At 44.6% G+C, this 18,488-nt stretch overlaps 1 pseudogene; it reads right to left on the reverse strand.

Annotated features, from left to right (window-relative positions):
- Positions 1 to 1,709: 1,709 nt before the first annotated feature.
- LOC129463776 (small ribosomal subunit protein uS10-like) lies at positions 1,710 to 11,088 on the reverse strand (annotated as a pseudogene).
- Positions 11,089 to 18,488: the final 7,400 nt, after the last annotated feature.

Raw genomic sequence — 18,488 nt, forward strand, 5'->3', positions numbered from 1 at the left:
AATCATATTATAGTCACATTCACACATAAATATAAACAAGAAAAGTGATTTTCTTTGTGTAGTGACTTTTTAAAAATGTGTATTCTATAACTTACATGTGATCTGTATAATAAATAATAAAAATTTTAATATCTATATATGTCAACTATATTAAAATATATACCTCAAAATGACTAGAAAAAAGTATAAAATATAAACAATGGCTGCCTCTGGATAGGGGAGTTAAAGGTATTTTTTATTTCTTGCTGTATAATCTTCATTTTTCAAATTTTCTAAAGTAATATTAATAACAACAATAATATTAATAGCACCTCCCATTGAACATTTGCTATTTGCCAGCCACTATCTAAACACTTAAAATACAGTAATTAATTCTAACCAATCACCCTAAAAGGTGTTCACTAAAAAAAAATCACAAGATTGGGGCCAGGCTCGGTGGCTCATGCTTGTAATCCCAGCACTTTAGGAGGCCGAGGCAGGTGGATTGCCTGAGCTCAGGAGTTCGAGATCAGCCTGGGCAACACAGTGAAATCCTGTCTCTATTAAAATACAAAAAATTAGCTGGGTGTGGTGGCGTGTGCCTGTAGTCCCAGCTACTTGGGAAGCTGAGGCAGGAGAGTCGCTTGAACCTGGGAGGCAGAGGTTGTAGCAAAGTCTCGTGCCCTCACAAAGTCAGCACACAAAAATCAGCTGTATTTCTATACACCATCAGTGAAAAATAAAAAAAAAATTAGGAAAGCAAGTTGAATCCCATCAGCATCTAAAAGAATTAAATGGGGCCAGGTGCAGTGGTTCAAGCCTGTAATCCCAGCACTTTGGGAGGCTGAGGCAGCCTGATCACTTTAGGCTAGGAGTTTGAGACCAGCCTGGCCAACATGGTGAAACCCCGTCTCTACTGAAAATACAAAAATTAGTTGGGTATGGTGGTGTGCACCTGTAGTCCCAGCTACTTGGATGGCTGAGGCACAAGAATCGCTTGAACCCAGGAGGTGGAGGTTGCAGTGCGCAGCCGCCCTAAACTGGCCAGAACCAGTCCACGGTCAGTGATCTTATCAGGAGAAAGTTACAGAAGTTAGTCTCGTGTCCAATCAAAGCTGTAGTTATGGCTGGTGGCACAGGGGCTGAGGGTCCGTTTGTCAGCATCTGATGACTGGTAGGCTGAAAATTGTTTTATTATTGCTTATCTCAAGACTAGCACTTGTTTAGCTGCTAGAGAAAAATAAAAACCTTGTGGCAGCAAGGGCATAGTTTATTCCTGAAGCGCAGGCGTGTGTGACTTAACCCTTGCCTGGCGTGGCTTTAGGTCCTATTTATAGTCTGGTATCTTATTGCCACCATCTATTCTGTCAGCCTTATGATCTCTACTTTAACATGAATGCCCATCAGTTGTGTCTAAACTGCAAAAGGGAGCAGGTATAATGAGGCGTGTCTGACCTCTCATCCCATCATGGCTGGGAACTCAGTTTTTAAGCTTTTTCTGGGGTCCCCTTGGCTAAGAGGGGGGGTCTGTTCAGCCAGTGCGGGGGGCGAGAGGGCTTAGGATTTTATGTTTAGTTTACAAAGGTAAGGGTGCTCAGATCCCCATTTCAGAATTGAGGAAACAAGAGTACGGAAAAGGCAAGTAACTTGCCCAGTGTCACAGACCGGTAAAGTGGCTGAGTCTATTCTTTTTTAAAAAAACTAGTAACCAACTTGTTAAAATAGTTGACTTAAGCATCTGCAATGATGGCATCCACCTCAACTCCTGGCTCAGTACTAATGGAAGTAATCTGCTTAACAATCTCAGAAAGGCCGTGCAAGTCAATGAGTCGCTTGTGGATTCTCATCCGAAAACAATCCCACGTCTTAGAACCTTCATCACAAGGAGTTTTTCTTCTTACAGTGATTCTCAAAGTCTCGGTAGGCATCTGAACCAGTCCTTTCACTTTGGGATTCTTTTCCTTTGCTCCTCTAAGTCAGCACACATCTTCTCCAGGGATTTTATGTGGCGGCTTGTTAAAGTGATTAGAATTCAGTGAATCACCACCTCCAGCTCCATGGGTGTTTTTCTGGGTCTTTAAAAGCCATGGCTGCAGCATGGCCCCCTGTTGGACTCGTTCCTTGGTGAGAGCCAACAGTGGTGAATTGGGAGCAGAAGCTGGCGGACCACAGCTCCACAGCACCTGCCACCATGTCTTCCTCAAAAAGCTATTCTCAAGATTTTTTAGGGCTGGGTGCGGTGGCTCACGCCTGTAATCCCAGCACTTTGGGAGGCCGAGGCAGGTGGATCACGAGGTCAGGAGATCGAGAGCATCCTGGCTAATATGGTGAAACCCCGCCTCTACTAAAAATACAAAAAATTAGCCAGGCATGGTGGCGGCCGCCTGTAGTCCCAGCTACTCGGGAGGCTGAGGCAGGAGAATGGCGTGAACCCAGGAGGCGGAGCTTGCAGTGAGCCGAGATCATGCCACTGCACTCTAGCCTGGGTGACAGAACGAAACTCTGTCTCAAAAAAAAAAAAAGATTTAAAAACAAATATTTAAAATAAGACGTGGGTGTGAGGGTTGGTCATGATGATTAACTGTGAAGGTCAAGTCTCTGCCCACCAGGCTGTTCCATCGACCATGCCCAGATGAGTGGCCTTGGGCAAGTTATTTAACCTCTCTGAGACCTGTTACATAATCTGTAAAAATCACAAGAAAACCAACATTGGGTTATTGAGGAGATTAAACGAAGTAAAGCTCTTTTCCCAGTGCCTGTTTCAAAGTGAACTCTGGGTGAATGGTAGCTATGGGGTACTACTGTTGCCCTTGTCATGCTGTGGCCTCTGCTGCAGTGGTGAGGTTTGGGGAGTGTGTGGCATTCACCGGGAGAGTTGGGAACACCATTGCATGAGCAGAAGTTGGCAAACTACTAGGTGAAATTTAGCTGTGGCTTGTTTTGTAAATAAAGCTTTCCTGGAACACAGCCAGGCCCATTGGTTTATGTACGGTCGGTCTATGGCTGCTTTTGCATCAAACAGCAGTGGAGTGGTTGTGACAGAGGCCGTATGGCCCGCAAAGCCTAAAATATTTACTATCTGGCCCTTTACTGAAAATATCTGCCGACCCTGCAAATACAGAGTGGCCAGACCAGGCTTCACCCGAAACACGAAGGAAACCAGGGTGGTCAGCACTCCGCAGACCATTCCAAAGAAGCACTGGTTTCCCTAGGTCCAGGAAAATTCCCCTCCCCCACGATCTCCTCCAGGATTCCTCTGGCTGCCTGGGGTGCAGCAGGGCCTTCCTTTCTTTCCTTTCTTTCTTCCTTTCTCTTTCTTTCCTTCTTTTTTTTTTTTTTTTTTTTTTTTTTTTTGACGGAGTTCCACTCTTGTTGCCCAGGCTGGAGTGCAATGGCGCAATCTTGGCTCACCACAACCCCTGCCTCCTGGATTAAAGCAATTCTCCTGCCTCAGCCTCCTGAGTAGCTGGGATTACAGGCATGCACCACCAGGCCCGGCTAATTTTTTGTTTTTTTTTTTAGTAGAGATGGGTTTCTCCATGCTGGTCAGGCTGGTCTCAAACCCCTGACCCCAGGTGATCTGCCCACCTTGGCCTCCCAAAGTGCTGGGATTACAGGCGTGAGCCACCACGTCCGGCCAGCAGGGCCTTCCTTTCTAACAGACTCTGGTTCAAGATTCTCTTCCTCACCAAGGTTTTCCAAGCACCCCTCAAATCCCACTACCTTCCACCTGTCCCATTCCCCAAATTCTGTAGGCACCATTTCCACCCGCACACCCAGTATCTCAAAAATACCTACAAACCTGAAAGCACAGAAGAAAACCTTCCCAGGTAAGCAGTCGTGATGCACCTGTATACACCTGTGCACAGCTGAAGGCTGAGGGAGGCGTGAGAATTTGGGTCAATTTGCCAAGCAGGAAACAACCAGAAAGCTACTATTGACAGAGCGTGGCTGTCCGGGCCAAGCTTTTCTAACACAAAAGCCATGAAGCATAGCAGCAGTAAGGAAAAAAGGCAGAGAGAAAAGAGAAAAGTTGGCCGGCCATGGTGGCTCACGCCTGTAATCCCAGCAGTTTGAGAGGCCAAGGTGGGCAGATCACCTGAGGTCAGGAGTTCGAGACCAGCCTGGCCAACATGGTGAAATCCCATCTGTCTCTACTAAAAATACAAAAAATTAGCTGGGCATGGTGGCAGGTGCCTGTAATCCCAGCTACTTGGGAGGCTGAGGCAGGAGAATCGCTTGTAGCTGGGAGGCGGAGGTTGCAGTGAGCCAAGACTACACCACAGCAAAACTCCGTAAAAAAGAGAAAGAAAGAAAAGAGGAAAGCAATAATTAAGCGTGTCACAGAGAGAGGTGCCTGGCAGTTGTGGCCAGCAAGGTCAGAGGCAATGGGAGCAGCAGTGGGGGGCAGAGAGCAGGGCTGTGACAGCGCTGAGCACTGAGTGAGGCCAGAGTGGAGGGAACTGATGCAAGGGAAAGTGAGGTGGCGGAGAGGAAGGAGGGCAGCCATGGCTGCAGCAGGGCAAGCAGCCCTCCCGAGGCCTGAAGGGATTCATGGAGAAGATGTGAGGGCACAAGGCAAAGTTGCTTTTTGTATTCTAGAATAATTCAAAGGAAATCTGAAATCTGAAATCAGTTTTAGAAATGTGTTCATAAAAATGTTTAATGTCATCTAAAACAGGGGTTGCCAGCCCCAGGGCCACAGACTGGGGCATGGCCTGTTAGGAACTGGGCTACCCAGCAAGAGGTGAGGGGCCTGCGAGCTAGCAAACTTCTTCTGTATTTACAGCTGCTCCCTATCGCTCGCATCACTGCCTGAGCTCCGCCTCCTGTCAGATCAGCCATGGCATTAGATTCTCACGGGAGTGTGAACCCTATTGTGGACTACGCATGCGAGGGATCTAGGTTGCAAGGGATCTAGTTTGTGCACTCCTGATGAGGATCTAATGCCTGATAATCTGAGATGGAATAGTTTCATCCCAAAACCATCTCCCACCCCTGTTCCCCAGTCCCTGGAAAAATTGTCTTTCATGAAACTGGTCCCTGCTTCCAAAAAGGTTGGGGACCGCTGATCTAAAGTGAATCCAGCTGGGCACAGTAGCTCAGGCCTGTAATCCCAGCTACTAGGGAGGCTGAGGCAGGAGAATCACTTGAACCCAGGGGCGGAGGTTTCAGTGAGCGAATATCACGCCACTGCACTCGAGCCTGGGCGACAGAGCAAGACTCTCGTCTAAAAAAAAAAAATTAAACTCAATCCAGGACAGGCATTTCCTCTCCTGGGAATGATTTTTCCTTTCCTGGATCTGCCTGATGACGCTTGCGTTAAGCTCCCTCTGGAAACTTCCGCGACTCTCCTAGCGAGTGGAGTTTAACTCCATTCCAGCATGGACCACACTAGTTACAATGACGCGTTTTTGTGTTTTTCTCCTTAACTAGATCAATGCTCCCTAGCTGGGAGCCCAGGGGCTGCATCCTACTTCCCATGGCCTCGCCAGGTAAGACTGTGTTGGCTGCGTGATCTGTGACGAAGCTGAGGCCCAGAGAGGTGCTTAGGTTCCCAAGAGCACCGTGCTGGGAACTAAAGGGGCCTGGAGGCAAACCCACGATGATCCCAGGACTTGAGCTCATTCCATTCCTTTGTGCTGCTACCAAAATATGTTTAAAGAAAGTGCTTAGTATATTAAATGCTGGTGAATAAATAAATGAAGGGATGGGTGGGTGAGTGGATAAAGCATATGTCTTTGTAAAGCATTCTTTGCTCATTGTCAGCGGGCTGTATGGTTTAGTGGAAGGGACCCCCGCCATCCCATTCCACCACCAATTATCTAACTAAATTTATTAATGTGGCCTCTGGGCCTCAGTGCCTTCATCTTGAGAAGAGCAATAACACCCACCTCACAGGTGAAGGTCAAGTGTGATAATTTAATTGAAAGCATTCTGTAAATTGTAAGGCCAGGTGAGGTGGCTCACGCCCGTAATCTCGACAGTTTGTGGGGCCGAGGTGGTCGGATCACTTGAAGTTAGGGGTTTGAGACCAGCCTGGCCAACATAGTGAAACCCCATCTCTACTAATAATACAAAAATTAGCCAGGCGTGGTGGTGGGCGCCTGTAATCCCAGCTACTCAGGAGGCTTAGATAGGAGAATCACTTGAACCTGGGAGGCAGAGGTTGCAGTGAGCTGAGATCGCACCACTGCACTCCAGCCTGGGAGACAGAGTGAGACTCTGGCTCAAAAAAATAATAAAATAAATAAGAACATGATCAATAAATCGTAAACTATAAAGTGCAAAATAAATACACAGTCATATTAAGGCCAATGATTATTGTGAATTCTTTTCGTGACATCTGAGTCATTCATCCATTTACTCATTCTTAAACATCTATTAGGCTTTTGGCATTAGGGACACAAGAATGTAGTTTCTGCCCTCAAGGAGCTCACACTCTGATGAGAGAGACAGGAAAGCTAACGCAATTATAACACAGCTGGCATGCACTAACAGGAATCAGATAAGAATGAGTTCTTACATTTTAGATGTATGGAAACCTAAGTGCTCCCTTTTGCCAACCATAGTTCTCGGCTTTGTACTCAGTAGGTGCTCTACCCAATGGCTCTGGTCACCTCAGGCCGGGCTAAAGGTTAGGGCATTTGAACATCTAGGAGCTGTGAGGAGGCAGCCCCTGGCCAAGCTCTATAGATAGCACCTGCTGTGGTGAGTCAGTAGCTGCCACGTAGGCCAGGCCTGGCTCTGTGCACAGTGCCATGGGCTCTGTCTGCCACAGCAGCAGTGCTTAGGGAGGATTCATTTTGTCAGCAGGAGACCCAGTTGGTGAGGGGTCTGCACGGGAAAGCAGTGAACACATCCTCTTACACCAAGGTCCTGTTTACACTTCAATCTCCACTCTCCCATGCTGCTCTGAGCTGAGCTCTCTTGCCCTGGGCCCTGACCAGCACTTGTCAGGAGGGGAGGGAGTGTGTTTGAACATCCACAGATGTGTTTACATTTTGGAGACATTTACCAGCAGAAACAAGCCTCTGTACTCTGCCCAAGTTCCATGCGTTGACAGTAGCAACCACACAAACGTTGCTTTCAGAGGGCTTATTATTCCTGGTGATTATAATACTAACAGTGGCAGCCCTCTTGTTTGGGGCACATCCTAGGTGTTAGGGTCAGAGATAAGGCCACAACCCCATGAACCAAGTGTTACTATCATCCTGACTCAACAGATAAACAAACATAGACTTGGAACATTAATTACATTATTTGCCTGAAGACACACAGTAGGTGGTAGAGCTGGGGTTTTTTTAGTTTGTTTTCTTGAGACAGAGTCTTGTTCTGTCACCAGGCTAGAGTGCAGTGGCACGATCATAGCTCACTGAAGCCTCGAACTCTGGGCTCAAGCAATCCTCCCTCATTTTTAAAATTTATGTCTATTGTTTTGTAGAGATGAGGTCTTGCTCTGTTGCCCAGGCTGGTCTCTAACTCCTGGCCTCAAGTGATTCTCCTGCCTCAGCCTCCCAAAGTATTGGGATTATAGGCGAGAGCTACTCTGCCTGGCCAAAACTGGGCTTTGATGCCATAGCTGGTGGGTTTAATCTACCTTGTATGTCAACGCCAGATCTTGTCCTTTATAAGCTAATTAGTCACAGTGATGCACCTGTTGCATGCTGCACCCTCTGTCTAGAATGCTCTCCCTCCAATATCTGCACAGCTCCCTCTGGTGCCCTACCTGAAACGGCACCTCTCGTCTAGCCTCCTTTGTCCCTTTTCATGCTTTACTTTTATTCACAGAACTTACCCTTAGCTGACATCACATTATGTATCTATTATTTGTTTATTTTCAGTCTCTCCGTTAGACTATAAAGTCCTTGGGGGTGAGGGCTTTGTTTTGTTCACTGCTGAATCTCCAGCACCTACAAAATAGGGTCTGGGGCCCAGAAGGTGCTGCAAAAAGATTGGATGACTAAAAGGATACATTTCATGCTAATGTGATTCATGCAAAGTTGAGATGGTGCCACATAAAATATGAATAAAGCCTCACTTGGTTTGCAAAATCTGATAATTCAATGTTTCCAGGTTGTAAGAATTCATCAAAATCACACCATTTCAAAGCTGTGGGAAGAGTGATTATAAGTAGTCCATATGCTGTTATCCAGGGTGGCCCCGTTTTAGCTGAAATCCCTGGGCTTATCACACCCTGAGCCAGGCTGTGCTTGAACCTCAGAAGCCCTTAGAGTGATCTGGATGATGAGTGTGCTATTATTTTATCATTCACTAACATTATAATTTAAAGTATTTTCAGAACCTATAAAAATGTCATCCAAGTATTCACTATGGGCAAGTGGTATAAACTTTGCTTGGAATCATTAACTTTGGAGCAGAAATTAGATGTGACCAAATATGCTATAAAAGAAGAACTTGAAACCTCACCCTGTTAATTTTGGAAAGAGGACTCTGCAAACTCTAAGGCAAAATATACAATAATGGTTAAAGATGTATGTGTTTTAAGAAATCATTGCCTTGATACTTTGTATTTATTTCTATGTTTTAATTTACTTCGTATATAATATGAATTCTGAGAGTCAAACATCATCTCTAGAACATGACCACCTTGTACTACAGGGTTCGAGGCCCTCCCTTGTTTGCAGTTTCTGACTCTCCCCATAGCAGGTTTGCTGCTGGAGGGTAAACCCAGCCCAGACAGTCATAAGGAAGGTTCTCTGGCCCGTCAGCCCAGAGATCCAGTGGGCTGTTCCCTAATCATCCATTGCCAGCCCCTCAAATTATGTTTATTCTCACCTTGGCTACTGGGGCTCCCATCAGCTACCCAGGCTAAGCTCAGCAGACCTCTTGGGCAAAGACCTTCCCTTATGCAAATAAATGTCTATCCTATGGAACAGAACCATACATCAGGCCGGAAGTGCTGAATAGACCAGGTCTTCTTCCTTTGTTCCGAAACTGCTTGTCATGGGCTTGTATTAACCTTTAGCTACCTCTTTTAACTAGAACAAACTGCCGCCCGATATGGAACAGCAGCTGACACAAATGCTAACTTCCCCTACCATCTGGGGCCTTGGCAGAGGTCTGCATTGAAGAAACCAAAGTTAGGTTTGAAACCTTGAGACTGGTCTGTTCTGTGTTCACCAGAAGGCCACGGGTCCTGATGCCTGTTCTCCCTCCTTCTGTAAGTCCTGCAGTGGTCCTGGAAGATTTCATCTACCACTTCGGTGGCCCATCTCACAGGCTGGCCCCAGAGCTCTTTACCCCGTTTCTTCTCAGCTGCGGACATCACAAACAGACCCAGGCCCCTGGCTCATCACCCCGAGCTCTGGCAATTCTGGAACTTTAACTCTGTCATTCCAGCAACAGCCACCATACTTGCTCTTTGACAGCTCCGAGATGGCCAATCCCTTAGTCAGTCTGGACTCCTCCCTGTATTTCCTACTGTCCTGTGCAGCCGAAACCATTGCTGTGCCATCATTTAAACCATACTTGCTCCAGCACCCTCAATCCTGCTGTATCCTCCCTGCAAACCTGCCCTACTAAACCGGGACTCAGAATAGAGTCAGCTCTCTGCCTTATGTTCACACACACATGCACACCCAGGTTGCTTAAACTATCAGAGAATGTCTCCCTAGCATGGGTTTGGTGCCACCACCAATCCGTGGCCTCCAGCTACAAGTGGCCCTCGCACTGCCTGGAAGTTCTCCTCCCCATTCACTTCTAATTCTCTCAGAAGTTATTCATGGCCGGGCACAGTGGCTCACGCCTGTAATCCTAGCACTTTGGGAGGCCCAGACAGACAGATCACCTGAGGTCAGGAGTTCAAGACCAGCCTGGCCAACTTGGGGAAACCCCATCTCTACTAAAAAAAAAAACAAAATGTATCTGGGCTCAGTGGCGCGTGCCTGTAGTCCCAGCTACTCGGGAGGCTGAGGCTGGAGAATGGCTTGAACCCGGGAGGCGGAGCTTGCAGTGAGCCAAGATCTTGCCACTGCACTCCAGCCTGGGTGACAGAGTGAGACTCTGTCAGAAAAAAAAAAAAAAAAAAAAGTGATTTCTCACAGTCTTCAATCTTCTTCTGAGCCCTTTCCTACCAGTTCTCCCCGCCAACTCTGCACCCCCAGCTCCTGTTCTGAACTTGTCTGCATTTCCACCCATCCTTGCAGCTCTTCTTCCAACAGTGGACAGGGTCCCTCCTCCTGCCCAGCTCCACGCTTCCACCCACACGGAGGATCCCACCCCTCGCCTCCCATTCTTCACAGATGGTAACAGACTGAATAACAGCCCCCAGGACTGCAGGTCTGAATCGCGGGAAACTTTAAGTGTTACCTTATTTGGAGAAAAGTTCTTTGCAGGTGTGTGATTAAGTTAAGGACCTTGCGATAAGGAGATCATCCTGGGTTATCCGGTGGGCCCTAAATGTCATCACAAGCATCCTTATAAGAAGGAGGTTACCAGATGTGGTGGTGCGTACCTGTAGTCCTCAGGTACCTCCACTCAGGAGGCTGAGGCAGTAGGATTGCTTGAGTCCAGGAGTTCAAGACCAGCCTGGGCAACACAGCAAAATCCTGTCTCTAAAAAAAGAAAAAGTGAGGTACAGGGAGAGTTAACAGAGAAGAGGAGAAGGTGATGTGACCACAGAGGCAGCCCTTCAGAGGGAGTGCAGCCAACCAACACCTCGATTGCAGACTTCTGGCCTCCAGAACTGCAAGCAAAGATGTTTCTGCTGTTTTGCGATCATTTGTTACAACAGCCACAAGAAACTACTGCAGCACATTCATTTCACCAAGAACCCCTCCTCCTCTACACTTCAGTCTCCCTTACGATATCTTTTCTCTGCCACCTTTTAAATGTGGTCAAATCTCCCATTGTTAATAACAACGAAAGCAGTAACAGCTTTAATAGATCACTGCTTTCACCTCCCCTGCCTCTAGCTCCCCCCACAAGCTCTCCAATCCCTGCCTCAGTGCCAAGCTCATCAACAGCTGTGCCCACCTTCACTGCCTTCATGCCCGTCTGCCCCTGACTCCTGGTCCTCTGCAAGACCACGCACCCTCACCTGCCACCAGTGACCGTGGTACTGCCGAAACAAGGGACACTTTCCATCTTTTTCGTACTGTTTGTCTTGGCAACAAAAGAATCAAGTTTTAATCAACTCTAATCTAATAGCCCAGGAGCTCCTGAAGACAAGAATTGTGTCCCATTCACGGTTGCATTCCCAGGGCTTTGCCTACTGCTGGGCATAGGGTACTTTCTGAGTGCCCACTGTCCTCAGGGTCATGGTTCTAGTAGTGGGGAATGCAGAGAAGAAATGTGGTGTCGTCTGAGCACGGTCTGCATCAGGGCACTGGAGCACAGAGGGCTTGCAACCCAGATGTGTGGGACGGAGGGCAGGAGAGGCTTCAGGTGCCTTCAAAGAGCTGGCAGTCAGAGAGAGTGCAGAGTATTGAAGAAAGCCAGGTAGGGTACTATGAAGCATGGTCAGGGGCTGAGAGGTGGGCAGAAGGACTGTTGGGAATAGTGGGAGCTGAGGAAGGAGGGAGTCTCTGCCCATACTGAGCACTTACAGTATCCCAGCTGGGGCTCAACTCTGAATGCAAAGACAATGACATGCAGACTCTGCCAACCAGCAGAGCACAGACTAGGCCATGATGCAGGTGCAGACAGGAGGTGAGGGAGAGGTCAAAGGCACCTAAGGGGACCTTAAAGTGCAGGAGCATTTGGCAGGTGTTTCAGGACTTCCAAGAAAGCAAAGTCTCCAAGCAAACGAGAGTCTCCACTTGATAGTTTGTCTGAGAGTAACAGACTGAAAAAGACAAAAACAGTCATGAAAAAGATGTTGGGTGGAGTTGTGGAGCAATCACCTGCCTTGAGCCAGAAATACCAGGGCTAACTCTGTAGCATGGAGCCTTGGCAGAATTCTTTAGGCTCAGATTTCCTCAGCCATACAAAGGATCTGCTTGATTAGGAGTGAGCCTCATGTGCAAAGAGCCTCATTCTGAAGAGAAACACATTGAGGGGAGCTGTTACAAGAGTCGTGGAGACACTAGAGTTCTGCTTCTGCGTAGCTCAAAAGGGATGATGAACACTCCACGAACTCATCAACTTCAAACTTAAAAAGTATCCAATGTTAATGCCTCCTTGGCATTATTTCCAACAAAGATGTGCTCAACTTGCTTAGTCACATAGGTAAGAACTCAGAAGAAATCCCAAGCAGACAGTAGACGTTTGGACTGTGGGCATTTTCCCTTTTATCCCTAGAGTTCCTCTAAAAATTAAAGAAAGAATTTCAGTCTTATATATGCCTCGTGGAGTTGTGTCACTCTGATTAGCACCAATATGCATCACAGCCACTTTTAATGTGATAATTTAGCTGTGGGCAGTGTCTTGCACTTAATAATGCTTAATAAGAGTTTTTGGGGAAAGGAGGGTATGCTCCACACACTATATTTTGGAAGTAGATGCCTACTAGAGCTGGTGCTCCTGCATTTCTGAAAAAGCAGGAACTGCTGCTGCTGATGCAGGGTTATGCCACAGACAGCCGTCCTGGAGGTGAGCACTGGCACCTCCCCAGAGTCCTTCCACACCTGCCTTCTGTCCCAGGTGAAGCACATGGCCTGTGGAGGAAAACCTAGTTCTGTGTCCCTGGGAAAACAACACAAGGAATGAGATGAAATGTTCTACTTAATTGGCCTATGAACTCTCACAACCTGTTTTTCTGTTCTTTTCTTTTTTATAAGCGTCTGTCAAAACTGTCTCCGGCTGTCACCACCAGCATCCGTCAGACCTGGACATGCCTTCCAACACTCCCACTGCCCTGTTTATAAAGGCTCCTGCAGACTGGTCTCGGGTCACCCAAAAAGCTAAAACAGGTTGTTGTTTTATGTCAGCCTGAAGGAATTTAGAGACTATCTACAAATTCAAGACAGAATAAAGCCTAGGGCTAACTGTTAACCTGTCACATAAAAAGAGACATCCAGGTTTATTCTCTTCCCTAATAATTCTACCCTTCAAATATCAGTCAGTGACAGTAAGGGGAAGGATGGAGAGAGAGGGAATAAAGACACAGTGGACACAGTGAAAGGGAATCCAGGTCCTTGGGTGGAGATGTGATTTTGAAGCTGGGTCTGTAAGCTTAGAAGGAGAATCTGTTTACTCCCTTCTTTCTCAGTTAGTTTACTGAACCTACAAGAATTGGGACCTGAGTACAGATGACCTACTTGAAGTAGTGCATTTGAGGGGTTTAGGCTCCATACTAGATTTAAGATATGTGATGATTAAAAGCAGCCAATAACAGTAAGACAGTGTTGGCTGATCTCACACTGAGCAAACGTATTACCTAAGGGGGAACAATGATTCAGTTGACCGGGTTTCTCATTAAAAAACCACGAGAGCAAAAAGGGATGTGTGTATCTTCAAAGCGCTGAAAGAAAAAACAGTGTCAACCTACGATTCTATATTTACTGAAAATATCCATCAGTAAGAAATTAAAATAAAGACATTCTCAGATAAAGAAAAAACAAGAGAATTCATTGCCAGCTGACATGTTCTAGAACAATTGCTAAAGGGAGTTCAGCAGACAGAAGGGAAGTGATTCCACAAGGAAGCCTGAAACATCAGGAATGAAGGGAGCAACAGAAATGGTACATATCGAGGTCAATATAAGAGACTTTTCTTTTCCTATTGAGTTATTTAACCCATATTTGACAGTTAAAAGACAAAATCATAACATTGACGGAATTTTCAATGTATATAGATGTAAGACAAGAGTAATAAGAGGCGTGGGGTGGGTAAAGATTCTAATATGGTGGTAAGATTTCCACACTCCACTTAAGTGGTAAAATACTGATTTTAAGTAAACTGTGAGAAGTTAAGCCTCTGCATTGTAATCCCTAGAGCAATAAGTAAAAACTGCACAAGGAGATAAATAATAATTAAAGGGACTAAAAATAATCAAATAACCTAGCAAAAGGCAGGAATGAGGAAACAGAAGAATGAAACAAGAATGAGAAAAGAAACAGAATACAAATAATAAAATGGTAGGACTAAATCTAAAATACCACGAATTATATTTAATATAAATATTCTATATTATGATATTAGTAAAAATAAAAAGATGAAAAGAGATATGTTCTATAAACACAAACCAAAGAAAGCTAAGTGTCAATATCAGAGTAGACTTCACAGCAAAGAAAATAGTCAGAAATAAAGAAAAACTATGTAATGATAAAAGGGTCAGTTAATCAAGAAGCCAAAACAATCCTATATGTGTATGAACCTAAAAATAGAGCTTCAAAATACAAGAAGCGTGCCAGGTGGGAGGACTGCTTGAGCCTAGGAGTTACAGACCAGCCTGGGCAATATAGCAAGACCTCTTCTCTGCAAAAAATTTAAAAATTAGCCAGATATGGTGGTACATGCCTATAGCCCTCGCTACTTGGGAGGCTGAGGCAGGAGGATCCCTTGAGTCCAGCAGTTCAGGCTGCAGTGAGCTATGATTGTACCACTGTACTCCAGTCTGGGCAACAGAGTGAGACCTCATCTCCTTAAAAACAAACAAACAGCCGGGTGTGGTGGCTCACGCCTGTAATCCCAGCACTTTGGGAGGCCAAGGTGGGAGGATCACGAGGTCAGGAGATCGAGACCATCCTGGCTAACATGGTGAAACCCCATCTCTACTAAAAATACAAAAAATTAGCCGGGCGTGGTGGCTGGCGCCTGTAGTCCCAGCTACTCAGGAGGCTGAGGCAGGAGAATGGCGTGAACCCAGGAGGCGGAAGTTGCAGTGAGCCAAGATCGCGCCACTGCACTCCAGCCTGGGTGACAGAGTGAGACTCCATCTCAAAAAACAAACAAACAAGCAAAAACTGGCAAAACTAAATGGAAAAATTAACAAATCTGCAAATCTAGTTAGATTTTCCACAGTCATCTCTTGTTCATAAATAGAATTAGCAGAAAACCAGCTGGGATGTAGATGAACTAAACAATACCATACATCAACTGTATCCAATTGATATTTATAAAACAGTATACAAAACGACAGCAAATTATAAATATTTTTAAAGTACAAATGTAACATTCACCAAGATAGATTATACACTAGGTCATAAAACAAAAATTAATGAAAGTAAAAGAATTAAAATGATACCAAGTATGGAATATAATGGAATTAAACTATAAATAACAGAAAGATAACAGAACAATCTCCAAATTTGTGAAAATGAAGCAACATATTTCTAAATAATGGTTCAAAAAAGAAGTTTCAGGGGGAATTAGAAAGTATCTTGAATTGAAAAAACATGAAAATACAGCATATCAAAATGGGTGGGGAGGCTGGGCGTGGTGGCTCATGCCTGTAATCCCAGTACTTTGGGAGGCTGAGGCAGGCTGATCACCTGATGTCAGGAGTTCGAGACCACCTTGGCCAACATGGTGAAACTCTGTCTCCACTAAAAATACAAAAATTAGCTGGGCATGGTGGCGTGCACCTGTAATCCCAGCTACTTGGGAGGCTGAGACAGGAGGATTGCTTGAACACAGGAGGCAGAGGTTGCAGTGAGGTGAGATCGCACTACTGCACTCCAGCCTAGGTGACAGAGCAAGACTCCATCTCAAAAGAAAAATAAATAAATAAACGTGTGGGATGCAGCTAAAGCAGTGTTGAGCATTGAAATGCTTAGACTGGAAGAGAAGAAAGTTCTCAACCAAATAATCTAAGCTGAACCATTAAGAAACTAGAAAAAGAGAGGAAAATAAACCCAAAGAAAGAAGAAGGGAGGAAATAGAAAAACAATATGATTATAAATGTAGAAGAAAATCAACAATATTCAACAACCATTCGTGATAACAACTCTCAACAAACTAGGAACAGAAAGAAACTAGCTCAGCCTTATACAGAGTATCTACAAAAATCCTACAACTAACATCATCTAAAGGAAAAACTGAATGTTTGCCTCCTAAGGTGGCAAATAGGCAAGGACGTCACCTTCCCCACTCCTATTTAATATCACACTAGAAATCCTAGCCAGTGCAATAGCGCAAGAACAAAAAACAGAAAGGAAGAAAAAAACTGTCATTCTTCAAAGACAACACGGAAATCCCAAGGAATTTTAAAAATAAAATAAAAAATTTAAAGCCTCCTAGAACCAATAAGTAAATTCAGAAATATCAGAGGCTACATGGTCAACCCACAGAAATCAAGCATATTTCCCTATACAAATAATGGACAATGAAAAACCAAAATTTTAAAAAATACCATTTGTCATAGCTTCCCCCAAAAAGAAATAATTAATATTACCAGATTTAGTAAATAAAAGTGTAAGATACCTCATTAAATTCAAAATTCAGATAAAGAATGGCTAATTTTTTAGTGTAAGCATGTCCCAAGTATTGCATGGGACATACTTATTCTAAAAAAAATTACTCATTCTTTTTTTTCTTTTTAATTGAGATTGAGTCTCACCATTTTGCCCAGGCTGGGCTCAAAGAAGATCTAAGGAAATGAAAAACAGTCATGCTTATGAACTAGAAGACACAACATAGTAGAGTTGTCATTCTCCCAAAATTGATGTATAGATTTTATACAATTCCAGTAGATACATTCCAGCAGACTTTTTAAAATAGATATAGACAAGCTGATTTTAAAATATATCTGGGAAAGCAAAGGAACTAAAATAGCTAAAGCAATGTTGAAAAAGAAGAATGAAGTTGGAGGAATCACACTGCCTGATTCAAAGACTTATAAAGCTACAGTAAACACACAATCCAGTACTGGTGAAGGGACAGACACATAGATCAATGGAACAGAAGAGAGCATTCAGAAACAGACCCACACAAATGGCCAACTGACTTTTTTAAAAGGTGCAAAAGCAATTCAGTGGAGAAGGCAGTCTTTTCAGCAAACAGAACAGTTGGCCATCCACATGCAAAATAAATGAACCTTGACCTACACTTCATACTTGACACAAAAATTAACTCAAAAACGATGAGGACCATTCCATGGGAACCATTCCATGGTGACTGTTATGGCCTACCAATTATAACTTCATATATTCTGGTTCTTGAATTATATACATCCTAAAAGTCAACCACCAAGAAAATGGCAGAGTAACATGAATGAAAAGATATTTACTCTGTGTGTTCAAGTTTGTAGTTTGTTCATTCATTTGTTAAAACACTTTCTGAGCACCTATTGTGGGTTAGGTAGAAGAATAAGACACAATCTGTACCCTCAAATTTTCCTACAGATGTCTTGCCATGAGGCATTGCCCATCTGAACACTAAGAGAGCACAGAGGGGTTTCGAGACCAGAGGGATCGCCAAGACCTTAGAGTCAGACAATCTAGAGAAATAAGACAGCTCTGTCTTGTCCAGGTCAGAATATTAAACCCAGTAACAACAACAAATACAGAAATATTCATTTGGTGATATTTATTCAATAAATATGTATTGGGCCAAGCTGTGTCGTAGGTGCTATGGATACAGTTACGAGCAAGACAAAGTACGTATCTTAAGGGTTTCCATTCTGGGGCAGGGGCAGGTGGGGCAATCCAGAGAGAGACAAACATTGGCCCATAATTAATAAACAAAAAACACGGGAGAGATAGAGAGGGACTGAGGCAGGAGACTGGAAGGAAACTACTTTAAGCAGTGTGGTAAGGTAAGGCACCTCTTATCTTACCAGTGTGTAATGGTAAAGTCCTGAGGCTCAAGGCCTGGGGTGGCCAAATGGAAAAAAAATGCCAAATGCAAAAAAAATAACAAAAAACAAAACAAAACAAAACAAAAACCAGGCACAAATAGAAGAAATGCCAGTTCAGCCAGCTTGGAGTTAGTATGGCATGGGGGACTAAGCCCATTTCCTGCAGTGTAATGGGTAAGAAAAATTGAGCACTTGCCTTTCTGACCAGAGAGAAGAGACTCCATTTTAGCAGTGTGATGCAATGCAGAGACAAAAATTGATGAAAGATTTTTTAAAATAACCACAGCAGTGGAGGTAAAAGACTTAACTTTAGGGTCAGAGGAAGTCCGAGGTGCCCAGGGCACATCCCTGCTGTGATGATCCTAGGATGTGAGCAGGACTCATTGTGGTGGGTGCAGAGGACCAGAAAGGGGATCTTATTTTATTTTTATTTATTTTTTATTTTTATCTTTTTTTTTTTAAGAGACAAGTGTTTTGCTCTATTGCCCAGGCTAGAATGCAGTGGCACGATCATAGCTCACTGGAGCCCCAAACTCTTGGACTCAAGCAAATTATTCTGCTTCAGCCTCCCAAATAGCTGGGACCACAGATGTGCGCCACCACAGATGGCTAATGTTTTAAAAAATTTTTTGTAGAGACGACGTCTTGCTGTTGCCCAAGCTGGTCTTGAACTTGTGGCCTCAAGTAATGCTCCCACCTCCGCCTCCCAAAGTGCTGAGATTACAGGTGCAAGCCACTGTGTCTAGCCTCCAGGGAGGGAATCTTTAGCTTTCTGCATCTGGATGGCAGTCCCCATCGATGGCAT

This window comes from Symphalangus syndactylus, chromosome 15, assembly GCF_028878055.3.
Source record: "Symphalangus syndactylus isolate Jambi chromosome 15, NHGRI_mSymSyn1-v2.1_pri, whole genome shotgun sequence".
Lineage (NCBI taxonomy): Eukaryota > Metazoa > Chordata > Mammalia > Primates > Hylobatidae > Symphalangus > Symphalangus syndactylus.